This window comes from Anas platyrhynchos, chromosome 3, assembly GCF_047663525.1.
Source record: "Anas platyrhynchos isolate ZD024472 breed Pekin duck chromosome 3, IASCAAS_PekinDuck_T2T, whole genome shotgun sequence".
In the NCBI taxonomy this organism is placed as follows: Eukaryota; Metazoa; Chordata; class Aves; order Anseriformes; family Anatidae; genus Anas; species Anas platyrhynchos.
Window position 1 is genome coordinate 88384308 of NC_092589.1, and position 22182 is coordinate 88406489.

Below are 22182 nucleotides of genomic sequence, written 5' to 3' on the forward strand. Positions count from 1 at the left end.
TGCTGTCAGAGCAACCATTCTTACCCAGTGTGTTTCTGTTCTTCTTAGGGTTGGAGCCTTTGACAGATAGTAATTAAGGCCAGATTATTCTCAAGAGGTATTTAGTTTTAAATATATTTCTATATATTGTTATAATACCAAAACTTTTACTCTTTATGTCATCTTTAGTGATGTAAGAGAGCAAAACTAAGGCCAGAGATATTTTTATGAATAAAGGCTGAAAGGATAGTATTGTTCTGTTTTTTGTTTTTTTTTTTTTTTTTGTTTTTTTTTTTTTTTTTTTGTTTTGTTTTCTTTTCTTTTCTTTTCTTTGACTCTCTCCATGACAGGAGAGAATGTGGTATCAGACCCTGTGAACAGATTGTCCTCAGTGGACAATATATTTAAAATACGTTATGAATATATATTATAAATATAATATATAATAAATATAATATATTTAAAATGTATTCTTAAAATTGGGTGTTTGGTTTCTTATATTCATTAATTTGCTTCAAGCCAATCAGCTTCTTTTAGGTAATCAGGTTAAAACTTTATTGGCTTTTATTAGACATACAATTTTTTAGTGCTGTTTGTTTATAGTCTGTTATTTCAAAAAAATATAAATAAGATTCATACAGAACTTCCTATTTTATGAAGGTTGTTTTTTTCTACCTTTATTTCCTATAACACTCGCCTTAGTTACAACACATTTTCAGTTTCATTACTCTAGAAGGGACGTGTCTAAACCATGGCAAAAGGAACATCTGTCTCTACAGAATGTGCAAAAAATGAATATTAGCCTTGTGTCTATTTCATTCAGCAAGGGGCCTCAGGCTCCTTTTGAGGTGGATGTCAGGAGCAGCTGGGCTCCGTGGGATAGCCTGTCAACAGGGGTCATCCTACAGCCCCAGCCAGGAGCAGTGCAGCCCCAGCCCTGGCACCAGGCACCTCTCTGGGGATGGGCTGAGGCCGGGCCATGGGTAGTGGTCAGGATCAGGCCCAGTGAAGGGAATTAGAATAAGCAGAACCCTAAGATGGTGGGTAGGGGTAGCAGAGTATTGGGCATTTTCCTAATTGCCAATGGTATCCAACAAAAAGGCAAGAGCATCATTCTGTACTCCTAAATCAAGGCAATCAGAGGTGCATAGCCCACGTTTCTTTCTACAGCTATAGTGTAATCTTCTGGAGACCACATAGTAATGATTTTAAGAAGGCAAATTGAATCATTCAGCACAAGACAAGAAATTTAATAAATACAGCCCAAGACATTAAAGGTGAATTAAAAAAAAATCAAAAATACTATGTACATGATAATCATCACAGAATACAACCTAAATGAAATTATGTCTTGTATGGACAATAAGGTTTGGTGCACATTCAGGCTGACATTTCTGGAAACAGTGTTATAGAAATTTGGGATAACTTTCATCTTTTCACTTAATTTATTTTGTAAGTAAGTAAAGAGTACATGATTCCTAATTATCTTTAGTTTAGTGCAGTAAATCATGTTATCGATGTCCTCATCTTTACGATAAACCTTGCTAAGTTTTGGAGTTAAATTTAAAAATATCAGTGGGTGTTACTTTGTAAGTCAAAGATCTATGTCATCAGACCTATCGCATGTTCAGTTAGTGTCTATAACCTTCTAAGCTTTGGTCTATAGCCAAAAAGATTTATACATTTTTCCCCAGGAATAGCCTCTTCAATTAAGATTGTCACTAGCCAACATTAATAGGACTTTCTAGACACAGCTAGCTAATAATATCTCAGTCTTCAGAAATTATGAAATGCTCCCCTCTTTCCACCAGCATGCTGGAAATTATTAGGAAGACACATTCATCTGGTACTAAATCATCCCTTTTTTGTTTCTTCATTTCCCCAAAGTCTTCTGCTATTTCCAGTCTATTGGGCAGTAGAATGTAGCAGTTACAGCTTGTACTTCTATCTCAGTGACTAGCCTGCACTAATGAGCAGTTAGATTCAATGAACTCCGTCAAATAAAAACAGGGTGTTTATACTGAACTTCTGTTTCCCAGCTTTGTAAAGAATAGTCCATAATATAGTCACTAACAAGGAGGATGGAAGTGAGTGATTTGGGCAGAATAATTCATATGTTAAATAGTTGATCTCTATTATTTGTATGTTTTAAGGAATTTCAATGAGAAACCAACTACGTGTCACAATCTGTGGCATAATCAAGAAATTGTACAATTAATATATTTCCTCCTGTACATTTTACAAGATCTTACAAAGACAGGGGAAGAAGTCTTCACTGAGGATATCATATAATTTGGGAAGGGAGAAATCAGCTGGCTTTCTATCACAATTCACGTTCTATGCAAGAATGTAAAATAGATGAGAAATTTATTTTCCAAAAAGTTTTTTCCCTACCAAGGGAAATCAACTAATCTAATAAAAAAGAACTGTTTTATGCTTTCTCATAAGTATAAAGTAACAATCACAGTTACCATACATTTCACTAAATCATAATATAGCTCTTAGTGTACACTGAAAGTTCATATGCTTTCAACCGTAATAAACATTAATCAGTAATCAGATAATGATTAGATATGAAAAGGAGATAAAAGTTCAAAGAGCAGTTGTTGCTAAAAAGTCTCTCTCAAGAAAACATCGCAAGCAATCCTTGATATGTGATGACCAAGCTACATCTAAGAAAAGTCATAAGTAAGAGAAAGGTAAAGTGTTGCAAGTATATTCTTACTGTTAATGTTAATGATTTTGTTAATGATAGTGTTAATGATTTTGCTCCTGTTTTTTTTTTTTTTCTTTTTTTTTTCTGTTGCTTTCTCACCAGTCCTGAAATAGGAAATTAAGTCTTCTCTTGTTAGCTCTCTAATTTTGTCTGTTTAAAACCAAATTTGCAGAGCTTTACAGGTAAAAGGGTAATTTCTGTTATTTCTGTTAAGGTATTAAGGTATTTCTGTTTCTTCAGAAATAGCATGCTGAAAGAAGATATTATACATGTAAGTCATTTAAGTGTCTGAAACATGGCATAATTTTCACAGGTTTCACAGGTCATCTGTCCTTTCCACCAAGTCTTTAGGCTTAATTAGAGCTCTGGTAGGTGACAGGATTCAGAGAGAAATTCTCCCCTTACTGGGCAAACACCAGTGCCCTGCTGGCAAGGATGAATTAGTCATGAGACAATTTAACATAATTACAGAAGGCGGTATGATGTTAATCATACACCACTATCACATACTAATCTTTTGGGAATGTTTTTCGATGTTCTTCAGAAAGAGATGGCACTGTGCCTGACACAAAGAAAATCCACAGACAACACTCACAGATGTGTCAAAAACAGCCAGTGTGTTTGCCTAACTCATTCTTACACCTAAAAATAAAACCAAATCCAAAAATGAAACTTTGAACAAAAATTCAACTTTACAGAGGTCTAAAACTTGCAGGATGCAAGGGCACATATGGGGAAAACATGATGCGTTTGGGAGGATAGCATTACAGTAATATACATTTCCACCAACTGCATGCAGAAAGGTTGAACGCATATTTATACAGCAATAGTAAAATGCTGAATGATTTAACAGAAAGTGAAAATGAAATACAAGAAGTAGGCCAAGAAAATTGAAGGAACAGTAGTTAGAAATTCTACACTGAACACTACAGAAAGGAAAATGTTAACGAAAGAGGAAATGCCTTGGCTGTAGTCAAGCATTGCTGACTTTAAAGTGAACACTCCAATGGGACAAATGTGAACTTTGGGCATTTCTGATGCTTGATTTAAGTTAAATCATTTATTAAATGCATGCAGCTGGCTAGAATTTCCTGAAGTCCTAAGTAGTCATAAGTACATGTAAGTGCTTTGGTCTATAAATAAAATAGAATAACATAAAATAAAATGAAATAAAATATTATTTTGTTTTTAAGGTCAGTTTCAGAAATGAATTATAGTTAAAGAGGGTAATTTTTTTTAAAAAAAATTGCTAGCTTGACACATCAGTTGAAGATTCTTTATTGTACTTTACTTTCTGTCCTATCATCTGAAGATATTTTCCTGCTGTGGAATCGACCATATATATTTTATATTGTCTAATATTTTAACAAATAAATACATCTGGATGAAATCAGATTGTCCTGCAGATGTTGAAATCTAGCCTTGTTTGAAAGTAACTACTTACATAGAATTTAAATGTCTCCTGTAAAAACTCTTTTTAGCAGAGAACCAAACTGTATTGTTTTGCATCTGTGTGCAACTATTGCTCTTTATTTTGTTTATAATCACTTGCAACTGACATTGGCAAAGAACCATATGGCTAGGCACCTTCTTCAGTTTGTCTTATTCAGTTTAAATATTAGTTTGACTTAAAACCTGCAACATAAGTAAGGTATGCAAGGGCTATTTTAACTTATTTTATTAGCTGGGTTTCAAAGACTTTCCACCAAAAATAACCAGTTCCATTTATAAATATATAAATAAATAAATAAAATTCAGTCTAATAATGGTTGTTATGGTTGTTACTTTTCCCTTCTAACTGCCAGAACAGAAACCGACAATTTGTACGTTACAAACGTCTTCTGGATTATTTGTTAATTAAATGGTCTATATAACAGTCTTGTTCCTCTGTGCATGTTTGTGTGTGTCTTTCCACATTTTGTAAATAAAACATTAATTTCCGTTAAGGTTAAATTTCCTTAAATTCAGAATCTAGATAAAATTATATGTCATTTCTAATCTCTTTAAAAATTCTACTCTTCTTTCTATGTTTCTTAATATTATAGATCTGCTTTTAGTTATTGTCTGGGTTGATACTAACCTGTTATTGGCTTTCTTTATAATACTAATATTAGGGATATTTGTTATTCTCTGTAATAGTTAACTTTTTATCTTAGTTTCAAAACCTTGTCACAATTATCTGGTAGAATACATACTTCACCTGTCACTGTGTCTTACACATTTTTTCCTTGATATCCCTTGGAAGCTATACACTTGTTTATTCAGCACTCACACTGTTATTGTACTATTGTACTATGTTATTGTACTGCAACTTCGGGATTGCAGCTTATTCATTTTTTCTTGACTGTCATTTAAACTGTATATATTAAAATATATATATATATTAAATATATATATATATAAATTATATATAATAAATATATATATATAATAAATATATATATATTTAAAAATATATATATATTAAAAAAAAAAAAAGAAAAAAAAAAGTGAGAGAGATATGAAACTTGTATTTCTCCAAAATTGTTTTTCATCAGTGGAGCTGGTATTTTGCCATAGGAAAACATTGGCCTATTAAAACTATATTGCAAGGAAAAGATCATCTCATTTAGAAAAAAAAAAAAAATCTTGGGAAAAATGTTGTAATGCCACCTTCTTGGAATAATATATTTCTCATATTTATTTTAAGTTTACTGCTATACTTGCCTATTGTTGTTTGTTTGGTTTTTTTTTTGTTTGTTTTTTGTTGTTTTTTGTGTGTGTGTGTGTGTGTGTGGTTTTTTTCTTTCTTTTTTTTTTTTTTTTTCCAAATCGGATTTTCTGGTTAATCTTGGCATTTCTTACTGAATGGAAATTCTGAGACCTGAGCAGCTGCATTTATGAGCTATCTTCACAGCAGACATCAGGTGAGAACCCCTTAGAGAGATCTACAGACTTGGACTTCTGTTGAATTGTAGAAAAGTAAGAGTCCAAGAGCAGAGATTGATTTGCCAGATTGCTAGTAATGGATTTATCATCTCTCAAACAAGTGGATGCATTCAATGTTTTCACTTTGCACAGTCAGTCCAAAGTGGGTGTGAAAGCCATTTAGTTTCTCTTAAAAGACATTTCCTACAAAATTACTTAATTCCTTCTCTAGTCCTGTCCTTTAGCAGAGTAGAGGTTTTGTAATGTTCTGATTGGCAAGTGATTTTTGAAGTGATATAAAGTGCTATAAATCTTGTCCCCGATTTCACAGCAATCTCAGTCTTTTTGTAGATGTGTAACTAACTGTTTAGAATTCAGAATAAATAAAACATAAAACAATTAATCAAATAAATAATTCAATAAAATCCCAATTCTCTTTATTTTCATTAATACTGGAAGGGATTTAGCAAAGCTAAAATAAACCATAGCTAAAAAGTGGGCAGAATATTGTTATAGAGTCAGTTGAATTTGGAACATCTGTTCTACTACAAATTCTAGAGAATTTTAAAAACAAATGTTTTTTTTGAGTCAGGGTGCAATCTACAGGTTTTCTGGTTATCCCAGGAAAAAGACGTTGAAATAACAATTATAATATTTAGAACATAAATAAATGTCAGTGTAAATGTAAATGTAATGTCAAGTTCACTGCAGGAATCATTATTAACTGTCTTCCATGCCACTGAAAGGCACATAAAATCAGTGCTGGAAAGCTGGACACAGATTTCTGGAGGAGTTCTCAACTAACATTTCAGCTCCAAGAGTAAGGCCATTTTCTAGGGAAGGATTCTAGGCCAGATAGCAGAGTTATTCCTTCCTTAGACTTCATCAGCAGAACTATCTGTTTTATCTAACTTATCTTGTTCCAGATATATATTATTTTCCAGCAAAATGGAACTTCACAAAATAAATAAATAATCAAAAGAATCCTGACATTCTCACATTAAGAAAAAAGTGGAAAAAATCAGCTTTGATGATCCATCTGAATGGGTCCTCAATTTCACCTTACAGAGCTGCTCACGTTTGCTACAAGGCCAGGTTAGAAGTGCCAGCAAACTAAGCTCATCAGTGTGAAAGTTGCTTATAAGGGCAGTACAGATGACAGTATTGGTCAAAATACAACTCTGCTATTAAAAAACATAGCCTGAAATCACAACTGTCACAGTCTTGTATCCTGAGTTCCTTTTACCTCCTGCCATAAGCAGATCTTATTAAAGTACATTACTCCACTTCAGATCACCTCGGTCTAGTGGACTTCCTGTAGAGGTACCCTAAGCACAAGCCCTCAGCAAAGCTTCACAACTTTCTTCATTCTGATAACTTCTCAACCTTGAAATGAAAGCCTCAACAATGATGAAAATTCTTGCTTTGAAAGGCTCTAAGCCAGAGAGGCCTGTGTACATGCTGACTAAACCCTTGAGGGCTTCCCAAGTTGGAGATAGTTTGCAATAGAGAGGCCAGAGAACCTCTGAACCTGAAAGTTCTTGAACTGCCAAAAAGAGCACAACCTCCATGAGAACGCTATGAAGTCAGACATGGCAATAGCTCAGGATCCCCAGCAACCTGCCAGTTAAGCTGGCAGAATAATACATTTTTGTTTCCATGTGAATTTATTTCATCTTCAACAATTTTGTCAAACCTTTCATGTTCAATAAATAAATAAATAAATTTCACTTTTCTGTCAATTATCCTTTTCATCAACAAATTCGTTTTTGTTTTTGTTTTTGTTTTTGTTTTTTAAAGAATGTAACCTTCTGTCACTGTTGCTTGTTAGAAACATTAGTAATACACAATGATCACAATGATTTCTATTTGAAGGAAAAATTCATAATATGAAAGCAGGCTGCTATTGGATACCTTTGCCCACTTATCTCTCCACCTCTCTGATGCCGGATTGTGAGGGCACCCATTGTCATGGTGATAAAGAGCATTAGTGTTATCAAGACCCAAGTACTAAGCCACCAAGGGACTATGTGGGACATCAACTGGTGGGGTGACTAGGCCTGTCAGCATAATCATCCCCAAGTGCTAGGGTGCCAGGAGATGGTGATACCCATCTTGTAACAAGGAAGAGTAACAGCACAGGGAACACGATCAATAAAATCAGGCAGCTACAAGCCCTAAGTGAGACTTAGACTGGAATTGCTGCTGCACGACAAAACCCATGATACCCCAGTGGCCAGGCCATCTTCTTCCTTTGAGGAGTGACTGAGTGACTTGTGTTATGGAAAGCCTGAGCCCAGGTTATGATTATACCACATGCTGACTGATAAAAATGCGATCTGATCTGCAGAGGGTCCATCCAGGTGACAGAAAATCCTGTGCATCTCTACTGATGGTTAATTAATTTTTTATATTGTACATGGAAAATAAAGTGAATAATGTACATGGAAAATAAGGAAAATAAGGATTGGTGGCAGACAACATGGCTTCACAAAGGGCAGATCATGTCTGACAAATCTGGGGGCCTTCTATAATGGGGTTACTGCATTGGTGGATAAAGAACGACTGACATAATCTGACTGGACTTGTGCAAAGCATTTGACACTGTCCCCCAAGACATCCTTGTCTCCAGGGTGAAGGCTCCAGGGAGACTTTATAATAACCTTCCAGTACCTAAAAGGGGCCTACAAGAAGGCTGGGGAGGAACTCTTTGTCAGAGAGTACAGTGATAAGACAGGGAGTAATGGTTTTACAATCAAATTGTGTAGATTTAGATTAGATATTTGGAAAAAATTCTTTACTCAGCAGGTGTTGAGGCACTGGCACAGGTTGCCCAGAGGAGCTGTGTGTGCCCCATTACTGGAAGTGTTCAAAGCCAGGCTGAGTGGGGCTTTGCGCAACCTGATCTGGTGGCAGGTGTCCCTGCCCATGGCAGGGGAGTTGGAAGTAGGTGACATTTAAGGTCCCTTTCAACCCCAACCATTCTATGATTCTATATAATAATAAATCTCTAATTATAACAACAGTCCTGTGGGCAATCGGCATTCTTCCAAGGATTCCTACAGAACCTGCCTGCCTTCCACAGTGTCAGGTGACACACTGTTCCCAAACAGAGTATAATGCTACCTTATACTGACTAGCAACAGGAAAGGGGAGAGAGTTAGCTATGTCTGTGCCTGGTACCATGCCACTTGCACTGGGAGCCAGAGTACAAGATATTTGCTTATAAACAGCCCTGGATGTTTGAGCATTGCCTGGGAGACCAGAGGACACTCTGGAGAGTCAAGATAGGTAGTTTTTTTAACAGACAGATATATTTCTTGGAAAGAAATTTGAAAATGATCTCTTCAGTGGTGGATGTGTCTCTGTATATTTTTCCCAGTGTGCACAGGCACCAGGGCAGATCAAAACCTTCTGTGGGAAGGAAAGCAGGAAGAGGAGGTCACAACCTGAGGAAGGATGCTTGAGATGACTGAAGAAAGGAGTAAATGATTATGCCTACTCTGCTACAAATCTAGCTTTGGTGGTGCACTGGAATTGTCAGACCAATCACTGCAAATCAATGCTGCTCTAGCTTTCTGCTGTTAGAGTGGGCCGAGCACATCATTAGAGAATGCTATTTTTACTGTTTTTTGCCTGATCTTAAGGAACTCCTCTGTCTCCAAGTAATTAAATCCTTTGTCTTCTTTTAGAGTTTAAATCGATGGAAATAATGTGAGCACTCTTTTTTCTTGAATGACAGTGACGATTTGTTTTCCTAGCATTCATAAAGAAATCTGAGGGCAATATAGGATAGGAGACAGATCTGGCACACGCTTACTTTTATTACCTTTGACAAACTTTACCTAGAGATAAATATCCTTTGAACTGAAGTCAATTCAGAGAGAAATGGTTAGCTAATCTCCCAAAAGGATTACAGAAGTGAACTAACATATGTACAGACTACTATGGAAATTAACTGATAATACATGTTTATTTACATTATATAAATGTAACTTTATAAGCATCAAGCAAGAACCATATAATAACTGATGGAACTTCCAAACCCTTACTTCAGCCCTAATTTTAATCCCAGTAATGGTCAGAGATTGCAACTCTTCAGTAAACAGGACACAAAGCATCACCTGTCCTTTACAGCTGCCTTCTTAATCTTTAGACATTAAGCATCCAGAATTTAACTTACTTCTTCAGTCTGTGGATTTCCAAATACTAGCCTTAACCAGAGTGCTGATCTTAATCATGATCATGAAGAAAACTGAAACAACAACAACAAAGATAGTGAAAAGTATTGGGCTAAAACAACTCTGTCTTTTTTCAGTATTGGGCTAAAACAACTCTGTCTTTTTGCCCTTCTGAGGGCAAGGCACCAGATATAGAAGTGGGTTCATCAGTCATTACATACCCCCAAATAACCTTACTCTTGAAAATTATTCTAGCCAAGAGAACCACCCATCCAGAAAAAGGAATATAAACTGCTGACCACAGTTGACTCCAGATTTCTCTTTAGTCTTCTCTCTGAGGTATTCTCAGTATTAAGGACCAAACTAGACTCCAAACTTAGATTTGCAAGTCCCCTGTATAACTATGACAAATATATATATATATATATATATATATTATATATATATATATATAATTTAAAATAAAAACAAAAAGTGTTGACAAGAGACTCCAGCTCTATTCCAAACTCTTTTGTCAGAATAGAATTAACTGTTTTTTTCAAGTTTTTATATTACCAAATCCTAATCCAAACATAACCTTAACTCTTCTGCCAAGTCCAGGTCAGGACTGTGAGAGACAAGGGCTGTGAGATCCAGGAATCCATGTCCACAGCCAAGGACAACAGCAGTCCTCTCTTGAGTAATACTTCTCAGGGGCTGGAGACCTGTGCAGTCCTTCATTTCCTGGTGGATAATTAGGGACAGATCACAGGCACTGCAATTGCATCTATGAATTCTGCTCCTAGTTATGGCTGGATTTTCTTCTGCAGCAACAGGATGCTTTGGCAGAAAATTCAGCATGGTTGTGGAGAGATGGGTGTGGACCAGGGTCCTTATGGAGAACACACGTGAAATTCATGGGCATATGTGGTGTGTTAAAGGACTGGCGTGACAGAATGGATGTAATGTATCACAGAAAAAATAAGACTAGATGTAGGGATCCACATATGGTGACCTCAGATGAAAACTCAAATACGGATAGTTGTAGGTATTGCCTGTTTTTATAAATAGCTCTCATTCTCCAGTGAGTTTGTTTTCTGAGAAAGCTAATGGAGTCATCTTTAGCCTAACCTGCATTTATATGATTATATAAATCATGTGTCATATTACTAAGAAAAAGTTTTGAATAAAAGAATGAACAAAGATTTTGAACAAATCCTAAATAACTTAAATTATCTGATAATTGGTGAGTTATGTGCAAATGATAATTTGAAAATACCATTTTAAAAAATGAACATAGTAACATTATTTCCACTATTATTATTTAGTGGAAATAACTGCCTCTTTGGGGGAAAATCTGATGGAATGTGGCCGGAAATTAAGGTGTGAATTGTTCTCAGTGGGCAATAATGTAATGAAAAACACAACATAATTTCTACAGAGTTGTGGTTTTGTGTAAACATATCCTTATTAAAAGATCAGTACTCACTTTTCTTCCTTACACAGCATATAGGAGTGTAATCAGTCTGTCCAAATACAAGTAGTTTTCTCATATAAATAAGTTTGGTAAAAGAAAAATGCTCTTTACAGCAAAACTAGGAGCAACAGGGTGGGAGCCCAGGGCAAGGGAAGCATATAGTAGATATTGTCTCTCTGACAGTTATGTTCCTTGGGACTAAGAGAAAGGAAAACCTACTAAAGAATATATAAAATATAATGTTTTGATAAATAGTGAATACAATAAAACAAATCCCAGACAACTGTCTCATATTGAACTGTGAACCCTAATAGTTTCTATGCCTTCTGTCTTCTGAGCACAAACGCTAAGAGTTGGAGACACGCATGTATGTAAGGATGTGACTTGGGTAGTCAAACTAAGGAGGATAAGAAGAGAAATTCATTATAAGAAGGTGGTGAAGGGGGTTTTCCCTAGGCCTAGCTTACATACTACATATGATAAAAAAAAAAAAACATTCCTCTTACAGTTTGAAAAATGGTTCAACTCTAAATCTTGAGAGAAAAAAAAATATTACTGATCACCAAAAAAAATCTGAAAGACTATTTCCATTACAATAAATAAATAAATAAGCAAACAGATCATTCTTTCTGCCTTAGTGATTGCAAGAAGAGGAGTATTTTTAAGTATATCTAAGGGATCAGGGCACAGAGGCTACACCTTTAATAGTACCTTAGAAAAAAAAGAAATGGTGCAGGTTCAAGTGCTGATTCACAAACATCCATGAGATTTGGATAAAACACTGGTATCTATGGGTAGAAATTTATCTGCCAGAGTTTTAAAGTGTGAGCACAGCTTGGAGGACGGACTGTACCAGTGTTTGATTTAAATAGGCATTATGGTCAAGGACATTCTGTATTAGGAAAGGAGATAATTTATTCATACCTACCTACCACAGAGGTAGGTAGAACCAGTCTCATTTTCTCGTGCCTGTTGTTGGCCTGGCTCTGAACTCACGCTGAAGACAGCATTCCTACCATGTTTGCTGATGCTGCTTGGGTTAATGCAATGACCCGTCCCAGGTGAGTAGATTGCTGAAGTTGGAAATGGTTCAAAAGAGAAACTTTATGTCATGTTATGTAGTCACAAGTGACCAACCAAGTGCAACCTCAGCTTAGACATGGCTAAAAGAGAAAATGCCCAACATACAGGACTTGGATTTCTCCGGTGGGGATACAAATAAATAAATAAATAAATAAATGTTCCTCTTTCTTTCCAAGATCTGAGCAGACTCCATTCCCAAGCACAACTGTATCTGTACTTCCTAAAAGCATCTGTTTCCATGTTGGGCAATGAGGTGTCTTCAGATCAAACAAGCATGTAATGAACTGAAGGATTTGCTTCTTAAATTTTCATACAGAAATGGAAGACATTTAGTTCTGCTTCAGTAACTGATCTTCCTCCTTTGTCTCGGTGTATGTGGCCTAACCGAAGGAAGGAAGGGCAGGCTGACCTTGACTTTGTGCTTTATTTGAGTTTTATTTGTATTTCCTGATAATAGAAGAAATGCTCTTTAAGCAATTTAGTTATGTCTTTTATGGGACAGAAAGCAGGAAAGTGTTGCAATATTGAAGAAGGAAATAAAATTTTCATACGAACTATTGCACCAGTATTAGATACTTGCTATTATATCTGCAAATCTTCTAGAACCGCAGATGATATAAACATCCACCACACCACATTTCATAATACTTTATTAGTATGCTCGATGCCTTAAGAACACTTAAGGTTAACAGAGAAGACCTACAGTCCATTAAGTGGGTCTGAAAATAATTCAAGCCCATTTCCATTGGCCTGCCTCATGCAAGATGTTACAGATTCTGTCTGGGCCTTTCACTAACTCCTTTCTGAAATAGTATGGCCCAAGATGTCTGCATATTGTAAAGTGTTTTAAGATATAAACCATGTTAATGATTTCTGACCACGATAACAATAATATTAAAAAAAAAATACTGGTGCACCTCTGATCAGACAATGAATTACTTGACTGATTGGTAGGTCTATTCATGGCACACCTCTTCATGATGTGTTTCCGAATCTTGGAGCAGAGGGAGAAAAAGAAAATATATATATTAAAGAGCAAATTCAAATTAAAGATGTGAACAACAAAGAAAAGAGAACTCCCACTCTCCTTCCTGCACTCCTTGACAAAAATAACTACTCTCTGCAACAGTGTCTCAGGTTCATTACTAGCATGAATGCTAAGCACTCAAAAACAACAGAAGAGGAATTCATTTTTAGAATTATATATGTGTTGGACTCTGGGAAAAAAAAAATAAGGCACATAGTTGATAGGTCACACCCTCCTTGTACATATCCTGTGCTGAATTACAAAACAATTAAGCGAGAAAGCAAAAGTGAGCTATCCTCCAAGATCAGGAGGGTCAAGCCAGAGACTGGCAGCTGTCTGACACAGCTTCTCATAAGGAATTCATGGAAAAACTTTTGATCTCTTATCACCTCTTATCACCTCTGGAAGTCACCCGGTCCAAACCTCCTGCTCAAGCAGTGCCGCCTCAAGGTGGCTGCCCAGGACCATGTGCAGACAGCTTTTGAACTTCTGCAAGGAGGGAAGCTCCACCCCAACGTGATCCTTGTTGAGGATCGTATTCCCATGTTTCCTTGTTGACAAAATGCCCAGCATATATTTTGACGAGCACACTATACTATGGGTGAAGAGTGGGCTGATGGGTCGAGCTCAGAGGGTTTTAGGAAATGGAGTTACATCAGGCTGGCAGCCAGTCCCTAGTGGGGTTCTCCAGGGCTTCATTTTAGGGGCATCGCTCTTCAAGGTTTTCGTAAACGATCTAGATGCAGGACTCAAGCGCATACCAAGTAAGTTTGCAGGTGATACTAAGTTAGGAGGACCTGCTACCACTTCTGATTATTAAAAGACGACATATTTTTCACAACATGAGGATTATCTGATAATTTCATCCAAAGTTCTAATCAAACTGGTAAACTGGTAAACTCAATCTATCAAAAAACAGTTGTACAGTTCATTTGGTTTACTATTCTATTTCTACATCATAATTTCAGTGAATTAAATTACATTTAGTGATCAGCTGTTGACTGTTTAGTGAGCTGTTGACTTTGTCAAGGTTAGAGAGGTCTCACAGAAAGACCTTAACAAATTAGATGGCTGAGCAATCACCAACCCCATGAAATACAATTAGAGCTGGATTCTGCTCCTGGTATGGGGCAATTCTGGATATATGTACTTTCTGGAGAACAGTCCCAAGGGAAAGGATCTGGGGTTGTTGGTCAATGACAAGTTGAATATGAGGCAAGAGTGTGCTCTGGCACCAAAATAGCCAACCGTACTCTTGGGCGCTTTAAGTACTGCTTAGAGGCTGTCAAGAGATGTGATTGTCACTTTCTACTCCGTGCTGGTGTGACATCACATTAGTATTGTGTGAAGCTTTGGGCACCACAATATGAGGATAGAAAACCTCACCACAGTCCACAGCTTCCTCATAATGGAGAGTGGAAGGGCAGGTGCTGATCCCTTCTCTTTGGTGACCATTGATAGGACCTGAGGGAATGGCATGAAGCTGCTTCCCTGAAGGTTCAGATTGAATATTAGAAGGAGGTTCTTCATTGAGATGGTGTTTGGGCATTGGAACAGGATCCCAAGAGAAATGACCATGGCATCAAGCCTTTTGGAGCTTGAGATGCCTTTGGACAAAATATGATCACAGAATCACGGAATCATCTAGGTTGGAAGAGACCTCTAAAATCACTGAGTCCAACCTCTGACCTAACAGTAACCAGTCCTCCACTAAACCATATCACCAAGCTCTACATCTAAACATCTTTTACAGACCTCCAGGGATGGTGACTCCACCACTTCCCTGGGCAGCCTGTTCCAATGCCTAACAACCCTTTCAGTAAAGTTTTTCCTAATATCCAACCTAAATCTCCCCAGGTGCAACGTTAGCCCATTCTCCCTCGTCCTGTCACCAGGCATGTCGGAGAATAGACCAATCCCCACCTCACTACAGCCTCCTTTAATGTACCTATAGAGAGCAATAAGGTCACCCCTGAGCCTCCTCTTCTCCAGGCTGAACAATCCCAGCTCCCTCAGCCGCTCCTCATAAGGCTTGTTCTCCAGACCCCTCACCAGCTTGGTCACCTTTCTCTGGACTCTCCCAAGTACCTCGATGTCCTTCTTGTAGTGAGGGGCCCAAAACTGAATGCAGTACTCGAGGTACGGCCTCACCAGAGCTGAGTACAGGGGAACAATCACTTCCCTAGACCTGCTGGCCACACTGCTTCTTATACAAGCCAGGATGCTCTTGGCCTTCTTGGCCACCTGAGCACACTGCTGGCTCATATTCAGCCAGCTATTAACCAATACTCCCAGGTCCTTCTCCACCAGGCAGCTTTCCAACCACTCATCTCCCCACCTGTAACACTACTTGGGGTTCTTGTGCCCCAAGTGCAGGACCCGGCACTTGGCCTTGTTGAACTTCATACAGTTGGCCTCAGCCCATCAGTTCAGCCTTTCCAGATCCTCCTGCAAAGCTTTCCTACCCTTGAGCAGATTGCTCATCAGGTATAAAATATCGTATTAAAATATCATATTAAAAAACATGATTAGAAATATGTATTTACTTTTAGTTGTTTTATTCATGTGAGGCCCCTCAAACTGGGGATATTCTTTGATTCTGTGATTCTGTCACTGCAGAAAGCCATTTCAAATAGCTAACTGAAATGTGGTAAAGAGCTGGGAATTAGGCTGATGAAACGAAGAGAGACACGGTCTGGGAATATCACTTACTATCATGTGATTTATAAAAAGGGGTCAACAAGGAACATGTTCTCTGAGTCTATCATCAGAAAACAGATTATATATAGGAAACTACAGTTGTGTCTATACACTGCTGAAATGTTAAGAAAATTGTACAACACTCAGTCATCACACTAGCATCCAGAATGAAACAGAATGGAAGGTCTCTGCTGCAGTTCATGATATCATGGGACTGTGACATCACAAAACTAGAGGTTTCCATAAGTGCGAGAAGTGGAAAGTAACAGATAAGAAAGATCAATCTGAATGTGCTCATATAAGAAAGCCTAGTTAGAAAACTTGTCACATGTGGGTTTCTTTAGGGATGTTCCTTGACAGAATTTTTAGAGATTTTTGAAAAGGAAGGCAATGTCCATGACTTTGCAACACCTATCAAAATAATATTTTTTTTAAAAATCTAATAAATAAATACCTTTTAAAACATTGAACCTCTCTCTTTGTGCAGATTAATGTTATCATTTGTGAACACCTGAAACAGATGCCTCTAATGGTACATGTTCTTAAGACGGTGATGAATGAAATTAGTGTCAGACAATCTTTCAAAAGAGAAAAAAATATTGAGTTTTTAACTAGAACCTGTCTCTCTTACAAAAGAAAATTTAGATGCTTCAACTTTCTGAAATTCACTACTGTTTTTAGAAATGTATTTCTTAACATTTGCCAGGATATATGTGGTCATGTCACGAACCTTCCAATATATGACATCTGTTTACATCATAGTGTGCAGTGTGCATGCTGTAGTCTAGATATACTGCATGAAAATATACATTTTAATGTGTTAAATTATTTCAGCTGTTCTAATGCCATTTTTTCCCCATTTAAGAACTCTGAAGAACTTTAAAAAAATGTTTTAGTTGTCTTTTTTAGTTGACTTTTTTAGTTTAGTTCCAGCTAGTTAAATCATAAGAAAAATATATACAAGTTTTATATTGTCTAAAGGTTGTTTTAATGAAATGTGTCAATGTGTCATCTATTGCAATTTAAATTTCATACCAAGAATGTACTAAAACGATACATACTTTTTTTTTACCTTTTTTTTTACCTTTTTTTTTTATTTTTTTTTTATTTTATTATTTTTTTTTTTTTTCTGCTTAGGAATAATATGCCAGAATATTTTTTCTACAGTGAGGCCAAGATCCTGAAAGATATTTAGGCATGTAACTCCTATTTCACAAGCACAGGCTTTTGCTTATCAAGTACATCAAAGATTTTGGCTCCTATTGAATCTTAGTTATATAAGACCCTGATACCCATTTTCCATTTCAGCTTTACCTAAAGATATCACACAATACACATTCACATGTAAGATGAGTTTTGCACTGCTCACTATTAGGTCTCTTTTAGTAACTCAGTTTCCCACAGAGAAAGAAAGGTTAGAAGACATGCAAAAAGACACAAGTGTGTCATTAATTAGTAGTAAAACATTAGTCTCTGTTGAGACTAAGTATTTTTCAATTCTACTCACTACAAAAATACTGAAGTAAAAGTAATATGAATCAATACAGATTACTTGAGATGTAGAATGACAATAGAACCTTTCAATGGTATTTCGCTTCTTTACAAAGGCTTTTAAAAGAATATGAAAGTGACTAAAGTGAGTCACTTCACCAGTGTGAAACTTTTTGGATGTACCGCCAGTGTTTAAAGAGATCTTTAGAAACATGTGTATATGTAGAAACAATTGTAACAAATATTTAAAAATATAGCATTGCAGAATTACTGGGTGCAGTAGGCTTTTCTAAAGATAGTTCTCAATGAGAACTATTAATTCAAGTCCAATTGAATTTTGCAGTATTGGATTTGGAACAAAAGAATCCTTGGTTCTAAACTTTGAAGGAAAACATAAGAATCACAGAATCTCAGAATCACAGAATTTCTAGGTTGGAAGAGACCTCAAGATCATCGAGTCCAACCTCCGACCTAACGCTAACAGTCCCCACTAAACCATATCCCTATAAGAGAAACATAATTTTGCATGTCTAAAGTCTGTTTCATGCTGCAGCATCTAAGGAATTACATGTCTAATGGAAATGTCATTTTATATAGATCAGTGTAATTGTTGAAACACTGCTGGTTCTATAACACTTATGGTTAAATCTTTATCTGAGTGGATACGGAATTTCACCACATGCCTGTGATCCCTCCTGCTTCTTTGTCTATTGTTAAGCAGTATATATAAAGGATCCAGTTATCTGAGACTGGAAGCTCATTGAGTATTTTATGACAAAGATCAATGCTTTTAAAACACACTTACCTATGCTGTGAATTGCATGCATGGATTATCACAGTGAAACAATAGAGGAATATTGCATTAGAAAACATAGCTATCCACATGTGAGTAATGTTCAGAGAATGAAGTACAGAAAATGTTTTGTTTGACCATCTCCTCTTTCTCTGCCCATGCACCAGGGATTTAGCTGTCCCAGCCGTAGACACTAACTTAATTATATACTAAATTCAGCCTATTCCTAGGAAAAGATCATTCACAGCTGTAATTTTAAACAGAGACATACAGTTGATTCTGAAGTATGATTTCTCTTTGTGGTGGGCAAGGCCAATGTATGCAACTCACATAATTCTACCTTGTAATTACCATCAAATATCAGGCACATGGGGGAGGAGATCCTGCAGGACAAAACTCTTCCACTTTTGAACATTCATTTTGTAATGTTATGTGGTATTTAATATTTGCTGGAACTGTATTTTTTCCATGGCCTTCACAACCTTCTGGAGCTAATGAGCACCATGCTTCTCTAACAGCCCAATAACAATAATAACAGCAACAATAATAGTAATAATAAATAATAATAATTAAACCAAAACAAAACAAAAACTTGTTTCATGACTCCTGAAGCACAAAAGAAAAAAGGTATAGAGAGTCCAAGTAATGTGGAAAAGTAGGTGTATTCTAAAGCTGACATACAGAGAGACTATGTACTCCTTAAATTAATTAAATGAATTTAGCAAAATAAACTGCTGTTTTTTGAAGTCTTGCTGCTGGTAAAGAAATCCTTTCACACAGCTATGGGAAGAATCACAGAATAGTTGAGGTTGAAAGGGACTTCTGGAGGTCATCTTATCCAACCTCTCTGCTTATACAGAGTCACCCTGAGACTGTTGCCCTGTGTTGTGGGTCTCAGAGAAGTAAATACAGACCCTTGGTTATAACGACTATATTTTCACTCAAAACATTTACTGGATGCAAGTAAGTTAACATGAAGGAGAATCCAGGAAGTTTCATGATATTCTCTTGATAACATAGGAGTTTTCCTACTGGTGTACATGTAAAACAAACAAACAAAACAAAACAAAACAAAACAAAAAACTCTGATACATTACAACTAGAACAAATGAGCTTTACAAGAGAGTTGGATGAAAGCTGCTCTACCTATACACCCACACCAGATCTAGGCTTTTAAATCTTTTGTGGTTTCACCATCTAGTAAAGTATTACTTGATAATGCTTTCCTGAGTTCTACTCAGATTACAGTAAAATGACAGGCATGGAAACAATAAAAATGTTTTTTTCTCATTGTCTGTTCTATGGAGATCTCGTAGAAAGACAAACAGACAGACAAACATGCTTCAAATTGCTTTGGAAATGGTAATTTGGAAAGTATTGTAGCTATTCCTTTCTGAACATTAATTAATCATGTTTCTAATGAATCAAAGGTCTCTTAAGAAGTGGCTCTCACTACATAGAAATTTTAAAATGTGTTCTTGTGATTTATTATCCAGAACACACTAAAGACAATTCCTGTTAATGAGCAGAAATGTTTCATGTCATTGTGGCACTGCAATTGTGTAATACTTAGCAAATACTTGGGAACACCATGAACATCAACTTGTTATCGTTCATCCAAACCTAGGATTAGTGTGATCCAAAACAGATGAATGAGGAAAACAGCTACTGTTTTAAATAGTTCACTTGTACATTTTCCAGACAGAAGACAAACTAGCTATAAATCACTGTTGGCTAGTTTAATGTGGCTTTCAGAGTCCCATCAGTGTAAAACCAAATTCTGGAATCATTAGAATGTAATTTTTTCCATGGGTGTGGTGGTAACACAGCCAAAGGGATAGAGAAGCACACATTATATGCTGTTTTAAGAATCATTGCAGATGATTCCCATATTTACTAGAATGTGAAGTATGTGATTTGTTAAAAGGACATGATTGCTTCCTCTTGAAAAGCACTTTATAAAGTAGCTTCCCCTATACCATTAAGTATTATATTGTCATGTATACTATGTGGTTGTTCTGGAAAGAAGGCTGTTGTGTTTATGCAGTTGATAACAGAAAACTAAAGAAAATAATTCTTTTCTCCCTGTTCTTAGTTTAATGATGAGTTTAATTATTTTGCATTATCATGAGAGGAATATCTTGTCCACAAAAGAGCCTTGTTTTGTTTTGTTTTCATCTTTCTTATACTAACGTATTGCTTAGTGATTCCAAAACCCCGTAATTATATAGTATTTTCGTCTGTATTGCAATGGGGATCTCCTAAATTCAGATAAACTTCAGAGATGCCAATTAACAGATTTCTCTTTGTTTGTCCAAATGTTCATTCAACAGGCCCAAGAAGCCACCTTTTTGGCTATAATATCTATGGCAGTCTCAGGAATCTCATAGCTAAGAGAAAAGGTTGCATTTCCACACAAACTGACATTTGTTTTAACTAACTGATTTTCAGTGACAACAGCAGTCCTTTCTTCATCATTGAATCTTCTTACCCGAAGTTCTGTGTGACATATTTCAACTGATCCTATGCTCTTCTCTACAGAAACATTTTCATCATTCAGGTGATTTTGATTAGCAAACCTATCATTTTATTGTTCTCAACAGGCAAGAAGTATTTGAACCAGCTGCAATAAAATGCATGCTGTTGCTCTGGATTTATATAGACAATTAAAAGTATGAAGTATTGAGAAAAGCTGATGTACTTTCTTCAGTCCTTACAAGGAAGTTCTATTCTTGAGGGGTAAATAAATATTTTGGAATGAAGATTGTTTTAACTGCAAAGAGCTGCATATTTACTTGTTTCACAATCAAATTCAGTCACTAGACTAAGAGCAATCAAACCAACATGACTATCATACCTAATATCCATCTCTGTCCTTTTTAAAAGAGCATTTATTCATCTATTCAGAGGTATCCAAGAAAACAGAGAAGGCAGCAGAGTTATTGGTGCAATTACTTTCCCAAACAGGATGTTGAATCTCATATTCCCCTCAAGTAGTGTTTTCATTATGCTGGAATATAGTCAAAATACCTACTTTGATAAAACATTGACAAGGTGCTCACAAAAGTAAACATTTGTTTCCCTTTGCCGTCAATAGAGAGAATTAAACTCTTTGAAAGAAGAGAATTTACAGCTGGGACTTTGTTCTGGATTACCTTCTGGGAGTAACCACCACACAATAATTAGACTTTGTGAATGATCTCCTACATTAGGGTGTCTGTCACTTAAAAACATAAATAAGCCCTTACTGGATTAGAAGAAACATCCATTTAGCCCATTGTCTGGTCTCCAGCATCAGTACCTAGTCTTCCTGCCTAGAAGAGACAAGAATGATGCAAACATGGAATGATGTTTCCATGAATACTCTGTTAGGAATGACAAATATTTCTCACTCAAGGTCTTCCACTTTAATGAAGTAAAAATTCAGATTAAAATGTCATTGTTCAGTCTCTGTAGAAGATTAAACAGTGATCTGTGATGATACAAGAACTTACGTGATACCCCAGAACTCAAGACACTTCTTCCCACAGGAAACATTCAGAGTTTATGTTTAACTTTCTATTATTTTGTCATGATAAAGTGGATGAAGAGTCTAAGTCTGCCACTGTCTGTGATTGAATCTCCTTGTCCCAGCTATAGATTCTCTAAAGAAGTCTTTGGTTACACATATACTAAAATTGGAATGATACAAAGATTAGCATGGCCCCTGCACAAGGATGACATGCAAATTCGTGAAGCGCTCCATATTTTTGGGGGAGGGTCTGTGCCTTCTGAAGATCCAGCAGCTTTATCTTTCTGCCTTTTTAACAAGTCTTATGAGGAGTGGTTGAGGGAGCTGGGATTGTTCAG

At 36.3% G+C, this 22182-nt stretch overlaps 1 long non-coding RNA gene and 1 pseudogene across 7 annotated transcripts in view; one reads left to right on the forward strand and one right to left on the reverse strand.

Moving 5' to 3' along the window:
- LOC110352479 (uncharacterized) overlaps nucleotides 1-22182 on the reverse strand; it is a 182200-nt gene that overhangs the window by 40040 nt on the left and 119978 nt on the right. The window lies entirely within an intron of this gene.
- On the forward strand, nucleotides 21986-22084 carry LOC113843389 (U6 spliceosomal RNA; annotated as a pseudogene).